This window comes from Nyctereutes procyonoides, unplaced genomic scaffold, assembly GCF_905146905.1.
Source record: "Nyctereutes procyonoides isolate TBG_1078 unplaced genomic scaffold, NYPRO_anot_genome, whole genome shotgun sequence".
Classification (NCBI taxonomy): domain Eukaryota; kingdom Metazoa; phylum Chordata; class Mammalia; order Carnivora; family Canidae; genus Nyctereutes; species Nyctereutes procyonoides.
The window spans coordinates 22,672,314-22,695,101 of NW_026575051.1; positions in this window are offsets into that span (position 1 = coordinate 22,672,314).

A 22,788-nucleotide genomic window follows, 5' to 3' on the forward strand; every position below is an offset into this window, starting at 1 on the left:
CATGCAGCATTATAGAACTTTAAAGAGTCAGTTGTCTCAAGACAGGGAGTCTAAATTGAGAAAATGTGGGACAGAAAACTGACAAACATCAGGACTGAGATACAAAAAAGTCCTTAAGTATGTGAGTAAGGAGTCAAAATCCTATAAATGTGGCTTTCAGACCCCTTCAGAATATGGTCTGAATCCCACCCTTATCTTCCTCCTTCTGTCCTCTAGAAAGCCTGTCCTCACAGCCTTTCCCTGCTCTGGGAATAGGAAGTCCTGCTCAGTGCTTCCCCCATCTTAGACTACTATACCTTACTACAATTTATTTTTTATTATTGTTTCTCTTAGTAAATTGTAAACATTCTGAGTGAATTTGGAATCTAAAATCATCTCTGATTTCCCTTTATATATGTTCAATAAAAACTGTTTAATGAATGAACTTCTTCATTTGGAAAGCTTTAAGGTGACATTAAATAATTTCGAAAAGGGGAGTGACTTCTGATTTATGAATGAGAAGAGGCATGTCAGCAGAAATGTAAATGATGGACTGAAGATGGCTAACACTAATGTCAAGGAGTCAGTTAAAAGTGCACTGCAGTGTTAAGCTAAAAAATATTGAGGGCCTGCATTAATTCATGTGTTCAGCATACATTTAGTGAACATATACTATGTACCAGTCACTATACTAGGCATCGGAGGTAGAGTTCTGAAAAGAGTCCTCTAGGAAATTTGAGAAACATAAAAATAAAGACAGTAATTTGTGAAAGTGCTAGATGCTACTAAGAAATGATAGGCTGGAGTATCAGAGTGATGGAGAGTAGCAGTGACAGGAGAGAATTGCATGGACATAAATAGAATGGATAGGGATTTGAGATTAGACATTTGCAGAGAATAACATTGTAAAGATCATGCCAGGAACAGAGATTAAGAGTAGGATTCTGATTGTGCCTTAGGTAAACCATGGTGCTACCTAGAAAACTGGCTCATACAGGGGGAAGATGAACTTGGAATGGGAAAAGGCAGTATGCCACTTTTCTTCAGATCTGTTCCCACCTTTCTCCTCCTTGTATATATTCCAGGAGGCTGACCTGGATAAAATACGGGTTCTCTTGTCCTCTGGCTTCCAGTTGGGTTCAGCCAATGGTGAAAAGATGGGGGAAGATATTCCTCTGGATTCCTCCATGAGGGCCTACCTTGGACTGTTCTCCTGGACAGAATGTCACTGTTTTTGTCCAGTGTGGCTTTTTCTACATAAACTTCTCCTTCTGGATTACAGAAACATTTCCCTTTCCCTGCATGACTGGCAGCATTAATGACTCAGCTGTATACTAGCCTTGAGTTCCTGAGTTATGGGATTACCCCTTGTGGTTTTCCTACAACTACCTACACCTGTGTAAAGACTCCCAAACTCAAACTCTCTTATATCCATCCAGCTTTAGATAACTTGGACTTTTTACTAATTTGTTCCCTTTTGGGTCCCCGACTAATGATCCTAGTAATTATTTCAGGTTTGAACCATTGACTTCAATACCACTGGGATATCCATGTGGAGTTATCTAGTAGCCAACCAGAAAAATATGGTTGTGGTACCGCTGAGTGAGATCTAAGCTAGATCTCATTGAATTTAGAATTTTCTAAGATCTTCCTTTTATCTTTCCCTCCCAAGATGAGAAAGCAAGTTTACCACCAGAGGTTGCTGTGATTTCTGGGGAAAAAAAACATTGGAAGAAGGGTTGCCTTATCACAGACTTTCTCAGAAGAAGAATTCAAGCATTGATGAAATTCCCTTCAGAGTAGTCTGGCTATTCCAGTTACAAGTTTTTGCGCCTCTAGCTCCTTCTGCATATTTACCCACAGCCTCTTTTTCTCCCTAGAATTGTTTGCATAAAAGACCACAGGTGTTCCTTGGCACAAGCAGCCAGCAGAGTGGCACCAGCTGAAACTCAGCAAGGTGAATCAAAAAGGCTTCTTGGGAAGAGATTTAAGGCAGAAAGAAAACAGGGACATTGTTGTTACTCTAAAACCGGGGCTCCTATCTCTTCCTACTTTTGAATTCCCTGTGGGACTTCTGAGAACATATTTTTGGAACTTATAGAAACACGCATCCCTTTCATTGCCATGTATGGTGCATCCCTTTCATTGCCATGTATGGTGGAGTGAATATGAACAACTTAAAGAGTAAGTGGAAATTCTCTTGTTACTTTATTTAGAACAAGCAAAATTGTGAGCTCTACCACTGAAGTATAAAATCTAAGAAACTGATGGCCAAAATGATGGCATCACAGCTTTAAAGGCAAGCCAGGTTAGCATGTGTGTTTGGTGCATTCCCGCTGGTATTTTTTTTACATGTCCTTGTCTATTATTTCACACATTGCTCCTCAAAACTCTAATATGGGTATCCAGCTGCAATCACTGCACTCAGGTTTCTCAACTCATTCCCTCAGTGCTGCCGTGAGCCTTGAATATTCACACCACACTGGTTGCATCCAGAAACTTAGGCTGGTAGAATGGGTGTTTCCAAAACTTTTCTGCACAGTCAAGTCAGTTTCAATAAATGTGCTTTCCTTTATCAGGGATTCATAACACAGGTATCTATTATCTTGGTTGTACAAAGAGAAGGAAAATAGGCCTTTAAAACAGCAACTTAAAATTTTAGTTAGAGACCATTGTCAGATTTAATTTTAGATAAAGTCCTAAAACTTCATAAAACTGGAACTTCTCCACCGAGTGCAAGATTATGTTAATATGCTAGTAATATGTCTATGAAATATGTAACTATTCATTTCGAGTGTAATGGACTATTTGATACCTGCATATAAGTTGAATTTATACCAGAGATAATACGGACTATTAGGCAAAATCTTTTCTGAATTTTTTATGCCTAGGTAGAAACACAACTACAAACCTAATAACAGCCATTTTTCAAGTAAAAATCATTTGCAAGCCCAGAGTTTGCTTTGGTTGGATGTTTACAGTACTAATTAGGGGATTTCAATTCTTGGTTAATATTGTATGAGTGTGTTCATGAAGTTATTTTTTCATAAAAATATTTGATTGCCTTTACTCAACAGTTTAGTATTTTTAACATAAATATTAGTTTTATTTCCTCTGTATAGAAGTTTTTTTTTGTATAGAAGTTCTTAAAAAGGCTTAAGGAGGATGTATTTCCATGATTATTAAAAAAAACTATTACTTTACATAAAATAATAGTGGAAAAAGAAAGCATATATACTTAAAATGGCTAAATAAATACTTTGAGACTTTATTGAAATTTTCTATCTTATTGCATAATTTACTGGTTCTGCAGAAGTATTTTATAAGGTGACTATTTTTACTGAATGCGTACATTTATTATAGTCTTTTAATATTTTGAAACCAATGCAATGACTGCTCTTCTGCCTGAAAATACTAATTTAATGAGTCACTGAAGGTAATAAGCCTCCTACGAACAGCAGATGGTATTATTAGGGCAATGGGAACATAGGAAAAGAAGTAGCTATAAATATAAAAGTGGAATAAGTCCTCTAGGAAGTATCCACAAACATCAAATATCTATGATGGATAAGTAACTTAGTTTTGGTTTTGGCAGAGATATAAGTCCTTGAGATCTGAAATAGATGTCAATGACTTGGTGGAGACAGAAGCCCAGTTACAGTGAAGTGAAGAGAGATACATGAGAAAATGAAAACAATGAATATAGGCAAGTGTTAGAGTTTTGCTCCTAAGGACAGCATTTCAATGATGGGTGTGTTTGGAGTTTCTGTGAATGTGAAGTCATCAACTGCTAACTGAGGGGAGTAGATAGGAGAAGGAAGAGAGATTGTGAAATGGTTATTTTGGAGAATGGATAAGTAAATTTATTAGAGAAGTATTGTAGCAGCAACATCCTAAGCTTACCTTGGTTCAAATTCTTGTTGGCTCCTTGTTCTGTGATTTGGGTGAAAATACTTAAATTCTGAGCTTTGGTTCCCTCAACTTTGAAATAAGGTTAATAGCACTTATGTTATAAGGTTTTGAAAGAAAGGAATTTTAAATAGGTTTATAAATTTATTGTAAATGCTTGGCATAGGGTAAGAAGTATACATGGGCTTTCTACTATATAATTATAATTACTTGAATCACCTAGCATGATATTTGTGGTCACAAAATATGTCAAAGTTGGGTGACATTTTTAATTTTTAAATTCTTACTTTTTTTTGCCATCAACTAGTCATGGGTAAGGAGCTGAATTTTGCCACAGTTGAATTTTTGCAGGTAAGCTCAATGGAGGGAAGAAGAGGGAGGGGAATTTAATTAAGTTAGTTGAGTCATTTTGGCAATGATTAGGAATACCACAAATAAGTCATAGGGTCAAAGCTTTGTGGTCTTGGTGGAGATCCGGGGTTGTTGGGTGGGAATGGTGGTACAAGAGAGGTAGAAAAATGAGACCTGAATCAATTTTACAAGTTAAATTTAATAGGGCTACTGAATTGATGGGGACATTGAGGAAAAGGTATTATAAATGAAGCTAACAAGGTCATATGCTGAGTAGTAAACACACCACTGAAAGGATGTTAACATCACCAAAGAATAGCAATGGAGGGGGAAAAAAAACAGTTGAGCCAGGCACTGGAGTACTCATGAGTAAGAGGGAATTGAGAGAATAGTAAATGACCAAAAAAAAAAAAAAAAAAAAAAATCCGTATAGTGTCTTTATGTTCTGTCTCCCTTTCTGATATTTCCCACACATTTCTTCTCTCTTCCCTTATATTCCCTTTCACTATTATTTATATTCCCCAAATGAATGAGAACATATAATGTTTGTCTTTCTCCGATTAACTTACTTCACTCAGCATAATACCCTCCAGTTCCATCCACGTTGAAGCAAATGGTGGGTATTTGTCATTTCTAATGGTTGAGTAATATTCCATTGTATACATAAACCACATCTTCTTTATCCATTCATCTTTCAATGGACACCGAGGCTCCTTCCACAGTTTGGCTATTGTGGACATTGCTGCTAGAAACATCAGGGTGCAGATGTCCCAGCGTTTCATTGCATCTGAATCTTTGGGGTAAATCCCCAACAGTGCAATTGCTGGGTCATAGGGCAGGTCTATTTTTAACTCTTTGAGGAACCTCCACACAGTTTTCCAGAGTGGCTGTGCCAGTTCACATTCCCACCAACAGTGTAAGAGGGTTCCCTTTTCTCCGCATCCTCTCCAACATTTGTGGTTTCCTGCCTTGTTAATTTTCCCCATTCTCACTGGTGTGAGGTGGTATCTCACTGTGGTTTTGATTTGTATTTCCCTGATGGCAAGTGATGCAGAGCATTTTCTCATGTGCATGTTGGCCATGTCGATGTCTTCCTCTGTGAGATTTCTGTTCATGTCTTTTGCCCATTTCATGATTGGATTGTTTGTTTCTTTGGTGTTGAGTTTAATAAGTTCTTTATAGATCTTGGAAACTAGCCCTTTATCTGATACGTCGTTTGCAAATATCTTCTCCCATTCTGTAGGTTGTCTTTTAGTTTTGTTGACTGTATCCTTTGCTGTGCAAAAGCTTCTTATCTTGATGAAGTCCCAATAGTTCCTTTTTGCTTTTGTTTCTTTTGCCTTCGTGGATGTATCTTGCAAGAAGTTACTGTGGCCGAGTTCACAAAGGGTGTTGCCTGTGTTCTCCTCTAGGATTTTGATGGAATCTTGTCTCACATTTAGATCTTTCATCCATTTTGAGTTTATCTTTGTGTATGGTGCAAGAGAGTGGTCTAGTTTCATTCTTCTGCATGTGGCTGTCCAATTCTCCCAGCACCATTTATTGAAGAGACTGTCTTTTTTCCAGTGGATCGTCTTTCCTCCTTTATCGAATATTAGTTGACCATAAAGTTCAGGGTCCACTTCTGGATTCTCTATTCTGTTCCATTGATCTATGTGTCTGTTTTTGTGACAGTACCACACTGTCTTGATGAACACAGCTTTGTAGTACAACCTGAAATCTGGCATTGTGATGCCACCAGATATGGTTTTCTTTTCTTTTCTTTTCTTTTCTTTTCTTTTCTTTTCTTTTCTTTTCTTTTCTTTTCTTTCTGATAGATTTATTTATTTATTTATTTATTTATTTATTTATTTATTTATTTATTTATTTATTTATTTATTTATTCAGAGAGAGCGGAGAGAGGCAGAGAAGCAGGCTCCATGCAGGAAGCCCAACGTGGGACTCGATCCCGGGTCTCCAGGATCACACCCCGGGCTGCAGGCGGTGCTAAACCGCTGCGCCACCAGGGCTACCCTATGGTTTTCTTTTTTAAAATTCCCCTGGCTATTCGGGGTCTTTTCTGATTCCACACAAATCTTAAAATAATTTGTTCTAACTCTCTGAAGAAAGTCCATGGTATTTTGATGGGGATTGCATTAAACATGTAAATTGTGAGGCTCCCAATTCATTCACACTCTGTATTCCAGCCATAATGGTTTTGTTTTCCTCCCTTAAAATTGAGAAGCTCTTTCTTACTACTGACCTTCATATTAGACCTATCATTCATCTTCTCCCCTCTTCACCAAGGTAACTCCCATGCAACATGTAGATTTTGGATAATTGCTTCCTTGGGGAGCCTCTCTAGCTAGCTTGTCAAACCCTTTGATAATACTGTGTACTTCTCATGTGAAGCAATTACTACATGTGTGATCACATATTTGTGTGATAATCTGATTAGTTATCTTTTTCTCTGGCTTCCAGCTGCTTGAGGCCAGAGACCAGTTTCTTTGTTTACCAGTATATCAGCAATGTCTTGTGCAGTTCCTGCTAGTTAGGTAAATGCATGGCTTTTGAATGAATAAGAAGAGGATGTTTATAAATGGACAATTCCTAAAATTGAGTAAACTTGAGTTAAATTCTTAAGTAGGTAATAAAGGCTTTTACTAAGATTAGTCTTACTTACTAAAAGCAAAAATAAATGAAATTATATGCAATTAAAAAGATTCTGAAAATAAAATGAAACCATAAAAAGCAATATATAAAATCAGAGAAAATATTTGCAAATCATGTCTAATAAGGGGCTAATACTCAAGATGTATAAGGAACTCAGACAATTTCAACAGCCATATATATCACACACACATATTCCAACTTAAAAAATGGGCAAAATGATTAGATATTTATTTCTTTAAAAATGTCCAACAGACAGATGAAAAGACGTTTGGCATTACTAACCATCAGGGAAATACAAATCAAAACTACAATAGGATATCATCTCATACTTGTTATAACGACTGTTAGCAAAAATAACAATAGAAGTCTTGGCAAAAAAAAAGTGGAGAAAACGGAACACTTGTGCACTGGGAATATAAATTGGTATAGACAGTATTGAAAACAGTATGGAGTTTCCTCAAAAAATTAAAAATAATCTACCATTTGATGCAGAAATCCCACTCGTGGGAAAAATCCAAAAGATATAAAATCAGAATCTTCAAGATCTGTCTGCATTTGCATGTTCTTTGCATCACAATGGCTAAGATATGGAAACAATCTAAGAGTCCATCTATGGATGGTTGGATAAAGAAGATCTCCATCCATCCATATGTACACATACAATGGAATATCCAGCCATAAGAAGAAAGGAAATCCTGCCATTCGCAGCAACATGGATAGAATTTGAAGGCATGATGCTAAGTGAAATAAGTCAAGGAAAGGCAAACTCTGTATAATATTACTTATGTGGATTCTAAAATAACTGAACTCATGGAAACAATAGAACAGTGGTTACCAGACACTGGAGTCTAGGCAGAAATGGAGAGAGGTTGGTCAAAGAATAAAAACTTCCATTCATAAGATGAATGAGTTCTGGAGATACAATGTATAGCCTGGTGACTATAGTTACCAACCCTTTTTTTTTATTTTTAATTGAAATATAGTTGACCTATAACTTCAGATGTACAACATAGATGATGTACAACATAGATGATTCAACAATTATATATGTAAAATGTTCACCACAGGGTGGTGCCTGGGTGGCTAAGTCAGTTAAGCTGCTGACTGACATTTCATGACCTCAGGGTCCTGGTACTGAGTCCTGCACTGGGCTGCCTGCCCAGCAGGGAGTCTGCTTCTCCTTCTCCCACTGCCTGCTCCTCTCCCTACTCGTTGTCTCTCCTCTGTCTCTCCTCTGTCTCTCCTCTGTCTCTCCTCTGTCTCTCCTCTGTCTCTCCTCTGTCTCTCCTCCCCCATCTGTCCCTCCCTCATCTCCCCCATCTGTCTCTGTCTCTTTAATAAATAAAATCTTTAAAAAATCAAAAATGTTCACCACAGAAAGCATGATTGCATTCTTTCTGCCACCATACAAAGCTATTACAATAATATTGACTATATTCCCTATGTTCTACTTCTCATTTCTGTGACTTATTTTATAATAGAAAGTTTGTGCCTCTTAACCCCTTCATCTATTTTCCTACCCCTACCCCTCTGGGGACCACTAATTTTTTCCTCTTTATTTATGAATCTGTTTCTTGTCTGTTCATGTGTTTTTTAGATTACATATAGAAGTAAAATCATATGGTATTTGTCTTGTTCTGTCTTATTTCACTTACCATATACCCTCTAGGTCCATCCATATTTTTAGAAATGGCAAGATTTCATTTTTTTTATGATTGAGTAATACTCCACTGTGTATAGATAATACATTTTCATTATTCATCTGGACATGTATTTTTTTCCATAGCTGGGCTACTATAAATTTATATAGGAATAAGCCTAGGGACACATATATCTAATTAGTGCCTTCATTTTCTTTGGGTAAATACCCAGAAGTGGAATTATTTGGTCATATGGTAGCTCTATTTTTAGTTTTTTAGGAACCTCCATACTGTTTTCCACCATGGCTGCACCAATTTATATTCATAGTTCCCTTTGCTCCGCATCCTCACCAACATTTGTTATTTCTTGTCTTTTTGATACTAGCCATTCTGACTGGTATGAGATGATCTCATTGTAGATTTGATTTGTATTGCCTGAGCATAAGTTATATTCAGCATCTTTTCATATGTCTGTTGCCCATCTGTGTGCTTTCTCTGGAAAAAAGTCTGTTCAGCTCCTATGCCCATTTTCTGTTTCTGGGAAGCTGAGTTGTGTAAGTTCTTTGCATAGTATAGATATTAACCCCTTAATGGGTATAGCATTGCTAATGCCTTTTCCTAATCAATAGGCTGCCTTAAGATTTTGTGGAGGGTTTCCTTCATTGTCTAAAAGCTTTGTAATTTGATGTACTCTGGGTTATTTTTGCTTTTGTTACCCTGGCCTGGGAAGACCTATCCAGAAAAATACTTTTGAGGCTGATGTCCAAGACATTATTGCCAATGTCTTCTTCTAAAACATTTTTGGTTTCAGGTCTCAAATTTAGGTCTTTAATCCGTTTTGAGTTTCTTTTTGTGGATGATGTAAGAAAAGAGTCCGGTTTCATTTTTGGTCATATAACTGTCCAATTTCACACCACCATTTATTGAAAAGACTCCCTTTTCTCCACTGTATATATATAGCCTCCTTTATTGCAGGTTAATTGATTTTATAAGTGCAGATTAATTTCTGGGCTCTCTATTCTGTTCCACTGAACTGCGTGTTTATTCTTTATCAATTTGGATGCAGTTTACTTCGGTATCCAATTGCTGAGGCTGTGATTTCTAGTACTATGTTGAATAAGGTTGTAAGAGTGGGCATCCTTCCTTGTATTCTGATCTTTCAGCTTTTCACCATTGAGTATATTAGCTGTAGGTTTGTCATGTATGGCCTTTATTATGTTGAGGTATGTTCCTTTATACCCATTTTGAGAGGTTCTATCATGAATAGATGATGAATTTTGTCAAATGCTGTTTCCACATCTATTGAGCTAATCATACAGTTTTTCACTCTCATTTTGTTAATAAATCAACATGATATACCATATTTGCAGATGTTGATCTATCTTGCATCTTCAGCATAAATCCCACTTGATTGTGGCAAATGATCATTTTAATGTGTTGTTGAATGTGGTTTGCTAATATTTTGTTGAGGATTTTTGTATCTATGTTCATCAGTGATATTGGCCTCTGTGCGCGCACGTGTGTGTGTGTGTGTGTGTGTGTGTGTGTGTGTCTTTGTCTTTATCTGGTTTTGGTTTGCTATTTGGTTAATGCTGGCCTTGTAAAATTTGGAAAATTTCCTTCCTCTTCAATTTTTTGGAATAGTTTGAGAAGGAGAGATGTTAACTCTTTTTTAAATGCTGAAAAAATTCACTTGTGAAGCTGCCTGGTCCTGGACTTTTATTTTTATTGGAGTTTGTTGATTACTGAATCAGTTTTGCGACTACTAGTAGATCTATTCTGATTTTCTTCTGATTCAGTCGTGGAAGACTGTATATTTCTAGGAATTTTTTTCTAGGTTGTCCAATTTCTTGGAATGTAACTTTTTTGTAGTCTTTTATAATCCTTTGTTTTTCTTTGGTGTCCGTCGTGAGTTCTCTTTTCCTAATTTTGAGTACTCTTTCTTTAAATCTGGCTAAGAGTTTATCAGTATCTTTAATCTTTTCAAAGAACCAAATCTTAGTTTCATTGATCTTTTCTAATATTTTTTGTATCTTTTTCATCTGTTTCTTCTCTAATCTTTAGTTCCTTCCTTCTGACTTGGGACTGTTTTTGCTCTTCCGGCTTCTTTTGGGTGTAAGAGTAGGTTGTTTTATTTATTTTTATTTTTTTCCATTTCTTGTGGTTGGCCTGTACTGTTACAAACTTCCTCTTAGAATTGCTTTTGCAGTAGTAAAGATTTCTCAACTGTTGTCTCCATCTTTGGCTTTCAGGTATTTCTTATTTCCTCTTTGGTTTCTTCGTTGACCGTTGGTTGGTTAGTAACCTATTGTTTAGCTTTCACGTGTTTGTAGGGTTTTTTTTTCCCACTTTTTGTAATTGATTGCTAGTCTTATGCCATTGTGGTCAGAAGAGATGCTTGATAAGTTTGATCTTCCTATTGAGACTTGTTTTGTGATTTAACATGTAATCTATCTTGGAGAATGTTCCGTGTGTACGTGAACAGTGTGCATTTTGCTTTTGGATGGAATGTTCTGTATGTATCTGTAAAGTCCATCTAATGTGTCATTCAAAGCTGCTATACTCTTCTAATTTCTGTCCCGATGATCTATCCATTGATGTAAATGTGGTGTTAAACCCCCTACTGCCGTATTACTGTCAATATCTTCCTTTATGCCAATATTTGCTTTACATTTAGAAGCTCTTTAATTAGATGAACAGTTTTTTAAAGTTGTTACATACTATTTTTGAAAGGATCTTTTCATCATTACATAATGCTCTTCTTTGGCTCTTGTTATAGTCTTTGTTTTAAAGTCTATTTTGTCTGATATAGATATTAATAACCTGGCTTTTTTTCTGTTCCATTTGCATAGAATATTTGTTTCCATCTCTTCTATTTCGATCTATATATGTCTTTAGATCTGAAGGGATTCTCTTGTAGATAGCAAGATAGCATATAGATTTTTTTAATTCCATTCTGTCACCCTGTTTTTTTTTTTTTTTGATTGAAGCACTTACACCATTTACATTTAATTATTGATTAGTTTGTACTTAGAACCATTTTATTGTTTTCTGGTTGTTTTTATAGTTCTTCTTTGTCCTCTTGCTCTCTTCCCTTGTGGTTTTCTTTCGTGTTATGCTTGGATTACTGTCTCCAGTTTTTGTGGATCTATTATTGGCTTTTGGTTTGTGGTTACCATAAGGTTCATATATCATATCCTATGTATAGCAGTCTATATTAAGTTGATGGTCACTTAAAATTGAATGCATGCTAAAAGCTCTATATTTTTTACCCTCCTCTGCATTTTATGCTTATGATGTCATGTCTTACCTCTTCTTATTTTGTCTCAACTAATTTTTGTAGATAAAATTGATTTTATTACTTTTGTCTTTTAACCTCCATACCCACTTTATAAATCTGCTACCTGTACCATATGCTTGTTTTTACCAGTGAAATTTTTTCTTTTCATAATTAATCCAAGTTATGGCCTTTCCTTTTCACTTAAGTACTCCTTCATACTTCTTAAGAGACCAGTCTAATGGTGATGAACTCCTTTAGTTTTTTTTGGGAAATTTTTTATCTCTCCTATTTTGGAGGATAACCTTACCAAGTAGAGTACTCTTGGTTATGTTCCTTTTTTCCTTTTAGCATTTTGAATATATCGTGTCTCTCCCTTCTGGCATGCAAAATTTCCGCTGAAAAACTACCTTATAGGCTTATGGGGTTTCCTTGTATGTAACTGTTTGCTTTTTTGTTGTTGTTTGTGTGTGAACTTAATTGGGCCCATTTTGTTCAGCTCTCTGTGCTTTCTGTACCTGATGTCTGTTTCTTTTCCCAGAATAGGGAATTTTCCAGCTATTACTTAAACAGGCTTTCTGTCCCTTTCTGTCTCTTTTCCTTCTGGGACTCCTATAATACAAATGTTTGTATGCTTGATGTTGTCACAGAGGTCCCTGATACTGTACTCATTTTGTTGTTGTTGTTGAGTTTGGGTGCTTTCTCCTATCCCATCTTCCATATCATTGATCTGTTCTTTAATTTCTAAGATGTTGTTGATTCCCTCTAGTGTATCTTTCATTTCAGATCTTGTGTTTGTCAGCTTGTTTTTTTTTTTTTCCATATTTTCTATCTCTGTTGACAGTTCTCACTGAGTTCATCCACCCTGCCTGCCTTCATGATCAGTGAGCATCTTTAGGACAATTTTAAACTTTATCAAGTGGATTTCTAGTCTCCATTTCATTTAGCTCTTTTTCTGGGTTTTTGTTTGGTTCTTTTGTTTGGATTTTATTCCTTTCTCTCCTCATGTTGTTTGACCCTGTTTGTTACTATCTATTAGGTAGTTTGGCTAGGTCTCCTGGTCTTGAAAGTAGTAGTCTTATATAGAAGGCATCATGTAGGTTCCAAAAATGCAATCCCTCCTTGGTCACCAGAACCAGGTGCTCCAGAGGTAGCCCCTGCATGGGCTGAATGCGCCTTCATGTGGTGAGGCTTTGACTGCTATGGGTGCTTTAGTGGGAGGAATTGGCCCTCAGTCTGGCTGCCTGCAATGATCAATCATGACTGCCATTGGTGCATTCCAGAGCAGGGCTTGCCTGGCAGCAGTGTTTGTGGGTGTGCTAGTTCATGGGGCTAGCTCCCCATTTCTCCTCCACCGGGCAGGAATAGCTGTTGGGGGATGGGGGATGAGTTCTGATCCTGGTGGCTGCTACTTGACAGTGTGGTGGTACAGTAGTAGCTCTAAGGCATGCTGGCCTCAGCTGAGGTTACCTGCTGGTTGTGGCAGAGTGGGAGCTGCTTTAGAGTGTCACTTTCTGGCACATGAGTTGGGCAGAGTGGGTCCAGATGAACACCTGGGCTAGGTAAGTATTCTACCAACATAGATGGTGGTCAGAACTGGTTGCCATAAGTGTCAAGTTGCTAGGCTTAAAAAAAAAAAAAAGTATGCGACAGCCCCTATATTCCCAGAGAAAGTTCCTGCAGATTTTTGATCCTCTGGTACACATCTTAAAATTATCCAAGAATCTTGATAGATACCTCAAGTGCTTTCCAAACTGTTGCTTCCATGCTGAGTCTCAGGAAAGCGATCTATCACTCTGTCCTCTAAAAAAGATATTTGGTTTCCTGCAGCATTCTGGCTTTCCTAGAGCTAAGCGCCACTGATTTTTTTTTTTTTTCAAAACCTTGGTTGAGCATTTACCTTCCCAATGAAGATCTTTATAGCTGCTATTGCCTGATTTAGGGCTTGATGGCCTCAATTCTCAGGATGTCCCTCAATGCCTGTGATATCCTGGTGTAGCAGGGACCCACAAGTGGGAGAGGCTTAGTTCCCTATCGTACCTCCTCCTCGATGTAGTTTTGTGGGTTTTTCTTGATGCGTATAGCTATTGAAAGCCTGCTCTGCCAATGTCAGATCATTTTTACAGTGATTTAGGTTATATGTAGTTGCTTCTTCAGTGTGTCCCTGAAGATGAGCTCAGAATCCTTCTGTACTACCATCTTCCCCTCTATTTGAACATCTTAATACTGCATTTTATATGCACTTGAAAGTTCCTAGTATAGTAGTCAAATGTTCTCACCACCTAAAATGATGGTAATTATGCAAAATGATGCAGGTGTCAACTAATCCTCCTATGGCAATTTCCCAATAAAGAAGTGTATCAAATCATCACATTTTATGCCTTAAACATATACAATGTTATGTCAGTTACATCGTGATAAACCTGGGGGACAAGAATCTTGATTTCCAATCATATCCAAAAATAGATTCTATGTGCTTAAGTCTTTGAATTATTTAGCAGGAAAGAACAGATAACTATTAGATGATTTTTCTATTTGTGTATAAATATTCAGAAAATTGGCAAAGTTAACCAGATTTTGGTTATGGTTCCTCCAATTTAGGGACTAAGCATTAAGGTATAGGAACATTATTAATCGAACTTCTTAATGTGAGGGACATTTGGACAGGCAGCCTTCTTATTTGAAGGCAGTATTAGTTCTGGCTCCTTAGAGAGGGTCTCAGCTTCCTTGTATTCCTCTGAGGGGCAAAATGGTCCTTTAGTCTCTCTGCACGTTGTCATATTATACAGTATTTTGTTGGAATTAACTTCAAATCCCTCCTTCAGTCATGGCTTCCTTTCTGCTAGAGTTCCAGTGACATGCCAAGTTGGCAATATAACTAATTACACCTTTGCTGAAAGAAAAGCAGTAAGAACTCTTAACCTGGCTTTCCCACAAACTTACATGGTTGTTAACATTGTTCATCATTTCTGTCCTGATACCAAACCCATGGTGTGTTCCACTGTGGATGGAGTGGGATGGTGACCTGGGTGGGGGGGGGGGAGCTGGGAGTGGAAGCAGTCAGTGTTGGGTGTGAGGGGGATGTAGTGGTTAAGAAAGGATCAGGACAGGATGCCAAAGTTGAACATCCTGCTTCTGCCTTTCTCTTCCCTTCATCTCTCCAGGGTCAAAAGTTTCCTGTCTTAATGTGGGCGTATCTTGCAACATAGTCTCTATATTTCTCATGCTACAGCTTTTAGTGCAGCCCTACCACTCAAATCTACCTGAAAAGGATCATGATATATACAGGAAAGTTAATAAAATTTAGAAAATACTCTGTCAACAAGGCCTGGCTTTTGTTTCTTCATGTGCTTGAAAACGCTAGTTTTTGAGCTCAAATGCAACCGAGACTTCTTTGGTCTAAGATTTTTTGTCCCTTTGGTGCTAGCAATTCTTGGTCATACTTCTCTGAAGAATGAAGAGGTAGACTAGACAAAGAGTGATGGTCAGCAAAGCAAAATTTATTAAGCAAGAGTACAAAGCTCTGGAAGAAGGAGGAGGACCCAAATGGGTTGCCCTTCGAGTTTCTAAATTTAGGAATTTTTATGAGCTCTTTGGTGGAAATATCTTAAGCAACCAGGATGTGCTGAGTAATGCCAATGAGGGTATTAGTCACATATCTGTCTACCGATGAGGTCTGTGCTGGTGATCCTTTTTTGCTGACATTGGGGGCTGAGATCTTACCTGCCCCTTTCCTGTGATGCTTTGTGATTAATTGTCCTATTTTAGGACATTTTGCAGAAGTCATTTCTGCAAAGGCTGCAAAACAGAATGTCAGTGTGGTCCTATCTGAGCTGCAGAACAGGATGTCGGTGCTGTTTTATTTTAGCTGCCCTGACTCCATTTTTTTTTCTTGTTGGAGACCCCTGCTCTGACTACCTAACTGTACAACTAACTTCTCAGAACTGTACTAAATCTTAGGAGTAATGAATACTGTTGCTTCATTAGGTTTGGAGCTATAGAGAATCCCAATTCAAGAAAAATGAGGGAATATTTTTTGATGGCTGAAGGTTTTTCCATTATGTTCCTAGTACATTGGTTCAACTAAAAGCTAGAGTTAATAGAAGAAAGAGGAAATGGGGGATCCCTGGGTGGCGCAGCGGTTTGGCGCCTGCCTTTGGCCCAGGGCGCGATCCTGGAGACCCGGGATCGAATCCCACATCGGGCTCCTGGTGCATGGAGCCTGCTTCTCCCTCTGCCTGTGTCTCTGCCTCTCTCTCTCTCTCTCTCTCTCTCTCTCTCTCTCTCTGTGACTATCATAAAAAAAATAATAAGAAAGAGGAAATGAAGACAAGGGAAATGTGAAGAGTATGTGAAGAGTAGATGAGAGCCGAGTGAAGAAAGAAAAGGTAGGGATTGGGGGAGGTAGGGATTCTGCTACCATCTCTTCCATTTCTTATACTGTCCTAACTCTACTGCAGGTAGGAAACAGGAGTGACTGTTACAGCAGGGAACACCCCTAATTTAAAACTGTAAGACTGCTTTTATAGATTCATTCAGAGTAAGGATTTGGTGGTGGTACTTGTCTCCTCATTTTGCAAGTAACTATAATCATTGCCACAGGCCAGAGAAGACTGAAAACCATACAATTTTCCCACACTGGATTTAATTTGCCAGTTGCACGTGTGTGTGTGCTCGTGTGTGTGTGCGAAGATTCATGGGACATAGTTCCCTTTTTTTTTTTTTTAAAGATTTGATTTATTCATGAGAGACACACAGCGAGATGCAGAGACCTAGGCAGAGGGAGAAGCAGACTGGGGAGCCGAATCCTGGACTCAATCCCAGAACCCTGGGATCACACTTTGAGCCTAAGGCAGATCCTCCACCACTGAGCCACCCAGGTGTCCCCATAGTTCCTATTCAGAAACTATTTCTGAACTAGAAGAGTTTTGATGTGGTTTTGGAATGTTGGCAAGGTCCAGATCCCATGATCAAGAAAGAATTCTTGAGGTGTCTTTTGTGAAAAGGTGATTGTATTAAAGCATGAGGACAAGACTCATTAGCAGAAAAAGCTGCTAACTGGGGTTGTGAGCAATGACTGATTGTATGCCTGGAAACAGGGGAAGGTAAGGAAAAAGGTAGGTGCCTGAAAGGACTTTCATATACTAAAGACGACCCTCAGGATATGGGAGGCTTGCTATTGTCAAGCTATTGTTGTTTTTCCCTCTAGCAAAGCATTAACTTTGAAGACAGTTGGGAGTTTCCTGGAGGACTGTCACACATATCCCACCCAGTAGTGAATGGAGGGGAGGGAGGTTGTGGAGTGTCAGCCTGTGTTTTGTCCTCAACTGACCTTTGCTTCCTCATCAGTTTGACTGCCCTTAATTGATTGTTATATAACAGACTAAGTCTAATATCTAAATGTTTGCCTTTATAACGTGGCTGATAGAAAGTTGAGTTTAATTCGTGTCTAACATTGACAAAGTATCCCTGACTACATAGACTTTTATAATTTTCATTATCTATAAGCATTTGTCTTCATTATTTATAATACTAGTAATAAGAATATAAAACAGAATAGGCTGGATTATTTCAAAAGAAATGAGTGGTCACAAAATATCAGTGAATCACAATAGCAAATGTTTATTGCTTGATCACACTACAAGTTAATTACAGATGAGTTCTGACCTTGCCCTGCTGCTGTCACTGGGAGGTCCAGGCTGATAAAGCAGCTTCTCCCTGGAATACCACCAGAGGGAAATCAGAAATCATGGCAAGGTACATCTTGGGTCTTAAAATGTTGATCTAGGAGTAATCTAACTTGTCCTTTCTGCTAATTTTTCATTGGCCAAAGCAAATCATAAGGCTGTCTGAATCAGTGAAACAGGGAAGTACATTGTTGCTATGGAGAAGCTCAGGAGATATTTGGGGATAACAAGATAGCCCATCAAAATAGATAGCATTTAATTAATGATTCTGAACTCCACTTATAAGACTGACACATTTAATACTCACCAGAGTTCTGTTGGGTATATATAGGTTTTTCTTGTAGATAGGCAATAATGAGTTTGAAGAATTTTGTTCAGGTTTAAAAAGTGGTCTGGGTTGGGATTGGAACTGGATTTTTTTGATTCCAAATGCCATCTCTGCTTAAGTTTTTTGTACAGTGTGTTTTCATAAGCTCTCTGGGATAGGGAGGGGGTTGAGTATTTAAACAGACTGATGAAAAGCTGAATGATCCACATTACCAGTTAAGTGTTAGGAAAATCCAATTTGATGGTAGTGAGTTTTCTCACTACTCTTGTGTAAGGAACCAATCGCCAGTAGGCCAAAGTACCTGGAATGACCCAATGATTTTTCTCTCCTTGGCAAGTAATTAGCCTGTAGCCTGGGGACACTTGTGATAGGTGTTCCGAAAACCAATTAAAAGGGGGGTCAACTAGGATAACTGAAAAAAGGCAAACCAGATTTGTGAAATAGAAAAATTATGTACATAATAGATTACATATGACAACTAAAGAGGTATTAAAGTTAAATCTATGAATTGCCTTCGTATTTTTTTAAGGTGCCATCATTTTATGTATGAAAATAGAACTTTAATAAGCTATGAACTTCATAGTCTAACCAATTACCACAGTAATTGTGTCTAACCATTTTGTGTTATTGTATAGGCAGCTTTCATTTTCTAGATGTCATTTCCCTTCACGTACAAAATTACTTTTGCTTCCCATTATCACACTCCGGTTAATTTCTTAAGGTACCACTAAGTGTATATTAGGGCAACATATTGAAGAAATACTGAAACCCAATTATATACCCGTGCTTGTGGTGAATCTGGATGTGAAAGAAACTCTGCCTTCTTGGAGCTGAGAAGTCCACTGCAGTGACTTAATTTACAAAATGTGCAAAGGTATTTATGTAATTAGTATCAAATCCTGGCAGCATTAAAGCATTTTGGCAACACTCTTCACCTGCTGTCCTGAGTCTGACAGAAAGTAACATGCAAATTCATTCACTTCAACTTCAGTATTAATTTGTGGACTGAATGGTTGTATTTCTCCTAATATTCATATGTTGAAATCCTATCCCCCGCCTTCATGTGATGGTATTGAGAGGTGGGCCTTGAGAAGGTAACTGATATTATGAGGGAGGAGCCCTCATGAATGGGACTGGTGTCTTAATAAGAGAGACCCACGTTGTCTAGTTTTCTTTTCCCCATGTGAGAATACAAGAAGCTGCAACCTCGAAGAGGGCTCTCACCAAAACTTAACCATCCTGGAACTCTGATTTCAGCCTTCAAAACTGTGAGAAATAAATTTGCTTATAGAGTATTTCGTTACAGCTGCCCAAACTAAGATCTATGATTTAACCTACACTACATAGAAGGTAGATATTTGTAAATTGAACACCAATAAAAATTAATTTATTAAAAAAAAGAAGGTAGATATTTGTTAGTCTTGATAATTGCTTGTACCTAGATAATTCTATACCAGAGATTTAGAAATCTATCAGAATTGAAAACTTCTGTATTTAAGCTTATAATTTTTGAAGGATTCAAATTTCCTCATGAAATTAAAATTACATTTAACAATGATTGAATGTTGCCATGAAATTTCAAATGTAGTTATAAGTAAACATAAATACTGGAAAGTATCTTTTGTTAATTAAAGCTTTGACTTGTCATGAGAACTGAAAATTATGTTACTAATAGACTTCTTTCAAAGTCTGTGAAAATGGTACTATCCAGTTAACCTTACTATAATAAAAAGATGTATATTCTCTGGTTTCCAGGATATATGACCATATATTCTCATGCTTGAAAATCTTGAAGCACACTGTGAAGCTTAGCATAAAGTAACAGACCCTCAAACAGGTGGATAACATAATTTTCTTTTTCCTAATGTATAACAGAATCTAACTTGCATCTTGCCTTCATTTGAAACCCAACCATTTGGTTATGGTAAACTGCCTTGATGGGAAGTTTATCTTAAGACTTATGTAATCTTTGCCCCTTGTGTATCATGATATTTGGGGAATATATTTTCTGGGGATAACATATGGTGGAACAATCTTTCAGGTTACCTGTTGTGACCCTGAGTTTGCATTATGGGGGGAAATATGCTTCCAATTAACATTGTCCTGTGGGGATGCTATTCTTTATGAATTCAGGGTGAAGAATAGCTAAGGAGTCTGGTCTGTGTCTGACAGCTGGTGCAAAGCACCTTGAATCAATAAAACTCTTATTAATTCCATGCTAAGTACTTTCTATTGGTTCACATGGACATGATTCTACAAAGAACTGTAGATTTGAAAACCTCTAGTACAGGTTATCGTTCAGAACAATTCCAGTATTCCTGAAAAAAGGCCTAGATACTGACAAAAATGACATCAAGTAAATACCTCCACATCAGCAGTTTATAGTCAGTGTTTTAAGTGCTTTGAGGGTTACAAAGACGTTTAAAGACCTAATTATTTCCTTAAATGATATTTCTAGAAAACAAGACTTAGCACTTTAAGGCTATATAGACTAGCGTTTATCAAAATTCCTCTCAAAATACGAATTCAGTTTCTGTTGAAAATGATCCAACCATTTACAAATGATCTAGCTTGTGCCCAGTATAATGCTAAAACTATTAAACATTCCATGGAGTCAAATAAAATTTAATTATAGGAGGGTTTATTTTTCCTTACTATTCTCTAAGCTTTCAGATAGTTTCATATTCAGTTTTTTTATTCCAGGGCAAAACAGGACAACACATAAGTCATGTTTATTAACTATTTAGCCTTCATTCTACATCTCTAGTTTGTTATTATGCCCTATTGGTTTTCTGGAACATATTCTACTATTTCATCCTCTTAATTCAGATCTGAGAATCCAGATCCAAAGAAACAATTTGCTCTTGATATCATTACTACAGCCCCTCACCTTCAGTAGAATATCAACTTTATGGCCAATAATGGGGAAGGAATTGACCATCCATTCCTTTTTCCCCATTACAAGAATCTCAAGGTTATTTATTTATTTAAAATATCTTGTTCTCATTCCTAATATTCCCTAATAGCTAGTCAACAAGAAGAAAACTCTATAACTCTTTTTTTTTTTGTATTTCATTAGTCATTAAGGATCTGGGTGGTGTTTGGTAACATTTTATTGAAATGACATTATATGACACAATTCTTGTTTAGTAATTTAGTCATTTTAAAATTTCGGTCTTTCACTGAAGAAATACATAGGTGCAGAGTGATTACTGTGTCTTAAGCATTGAGCACATGGCTGTAAAAGAGCTTTGAGGCTACAAATATAATTCCCAATTATCTGCCCAACTGAAATCCTTTTATATGATTTATAAGCCCTCCATTAACCAACTTGTGTCCATACATTCATATTCCCCCATTTTCCCCTTTGCCGCCTTGAGCTTTCCACATGCCTCATGCCCCTTCCTTGCAAAGGATCTTTACACTTGCTGTTCCTTTCGCATGAAATAGTCTTTTCTCTTTTATTTAGCACCATAATTTTTTTAGACTTCACCTCACGAATTATGTTTTATGGATGGATACATTTGGCAAGGTCATATCTTCTATACACAGCTAGAAAAAAGATAGGTTTCTTCTTTATAGCACTTATCACAAGTATAATTGTCACTTTGATTTCCCCCTCTAGATAGTTCTATAAGGACCTATGGCTGATTTTACTCATAGTTACATCTCTAGCACATCATACAACCTGGCCCCTATTTGGCCTGGCTGACAGTTGCTTTCCCAGGATCCAGTCTCACTTCTGTACATAAAATTATGATTTTGTTTAGGGTAACAATATGCTCAAGAGAAATGCTTGAATTCCCTGACTCTCTAACAACTAAGTATAGTGATGACACATTTCTGGCTAATGACTGGGAAGACTAGAATTTTCCTGATAAAGAGACAGATGTAGCAAGACTGCTGTTGCCCTCATTTCTGACCTTGAATGTGAATGTAAAGATTGGATCTATACAAGCTATTTTGAGACCAGAGGAAACCAGCAGAAAGATGAAAAAACATACTTTCATCATGGTGAAGCAGAAATATTAGCATTACAGTGTTGTGGTCACTTACATAGACAGGACAGCCCTCCACCCAAAGTTGGTTCAAATATTGAGACTGAGGATGCTTCTATATAATACACCAAAATGTGAAGAGGTATATTCCTCACATCTTGAATCTTTTTGAGAAGACCAGAGAAGATATATGAGCAGATATAAAGATGGTTTGTGCAAAGAAAAAAGGGGATGATTGGCCCTGGATTTTATTCTGGCTAGGAGGTAGGGCCAAGGTGGAAGTTCTTGCACAGTTTGAACTTACTTGCTGGTGATTGCATGGTTTAAACTTCCTCACAAGCAACAATGGTAGGTGCACTCGGGCTTTCCTTTCAACTTGCCCATATGTGGTAGGGAAGGCTGGGGGAGATTTAAAAGCTGTCAATGGTTACATGCCAAAAGGGAGTTAGACATTTTATTACATAGAGCATAGATCAGTGACCGCATCCATGTACCCCTCCATGCTTGTCACGAGCAGGCAGTCAAAATCCTAAGTATACAATAGGTGCTGAAAAAATAAATGCTTTGTATTCATCCTTGAGGTATAATTGAACTGTAATGTGTTCCAAGTATATAACTTAATGATTCAGTATTTTATATATTAAAATTATCACAATAAATCTAGTTAACATCTGTCATCATAATTATAAAAATTTTTCCTTGTGGCTTTTATGATTATTAGCAACTTTCAAAGATAGAATACAGCATTAACTATAGTCACAAAGTTGTACTGCATCTCTCACTTTTTTTTTTTTTTTTTTTTTTTTTAGATTTTGAGAGACAGAATGAGTGAGCGCATAGAGGGGAGAAGGGGCAGAGGGAGAGGGACAAGGAAACTCAGGATGAGGCAGGGAGCCCCATGCCAGGCACTATCTTACGACCCTGGGATCACAACCCAAGCCAAAAGCAGAAGCTTAATAGATTGATC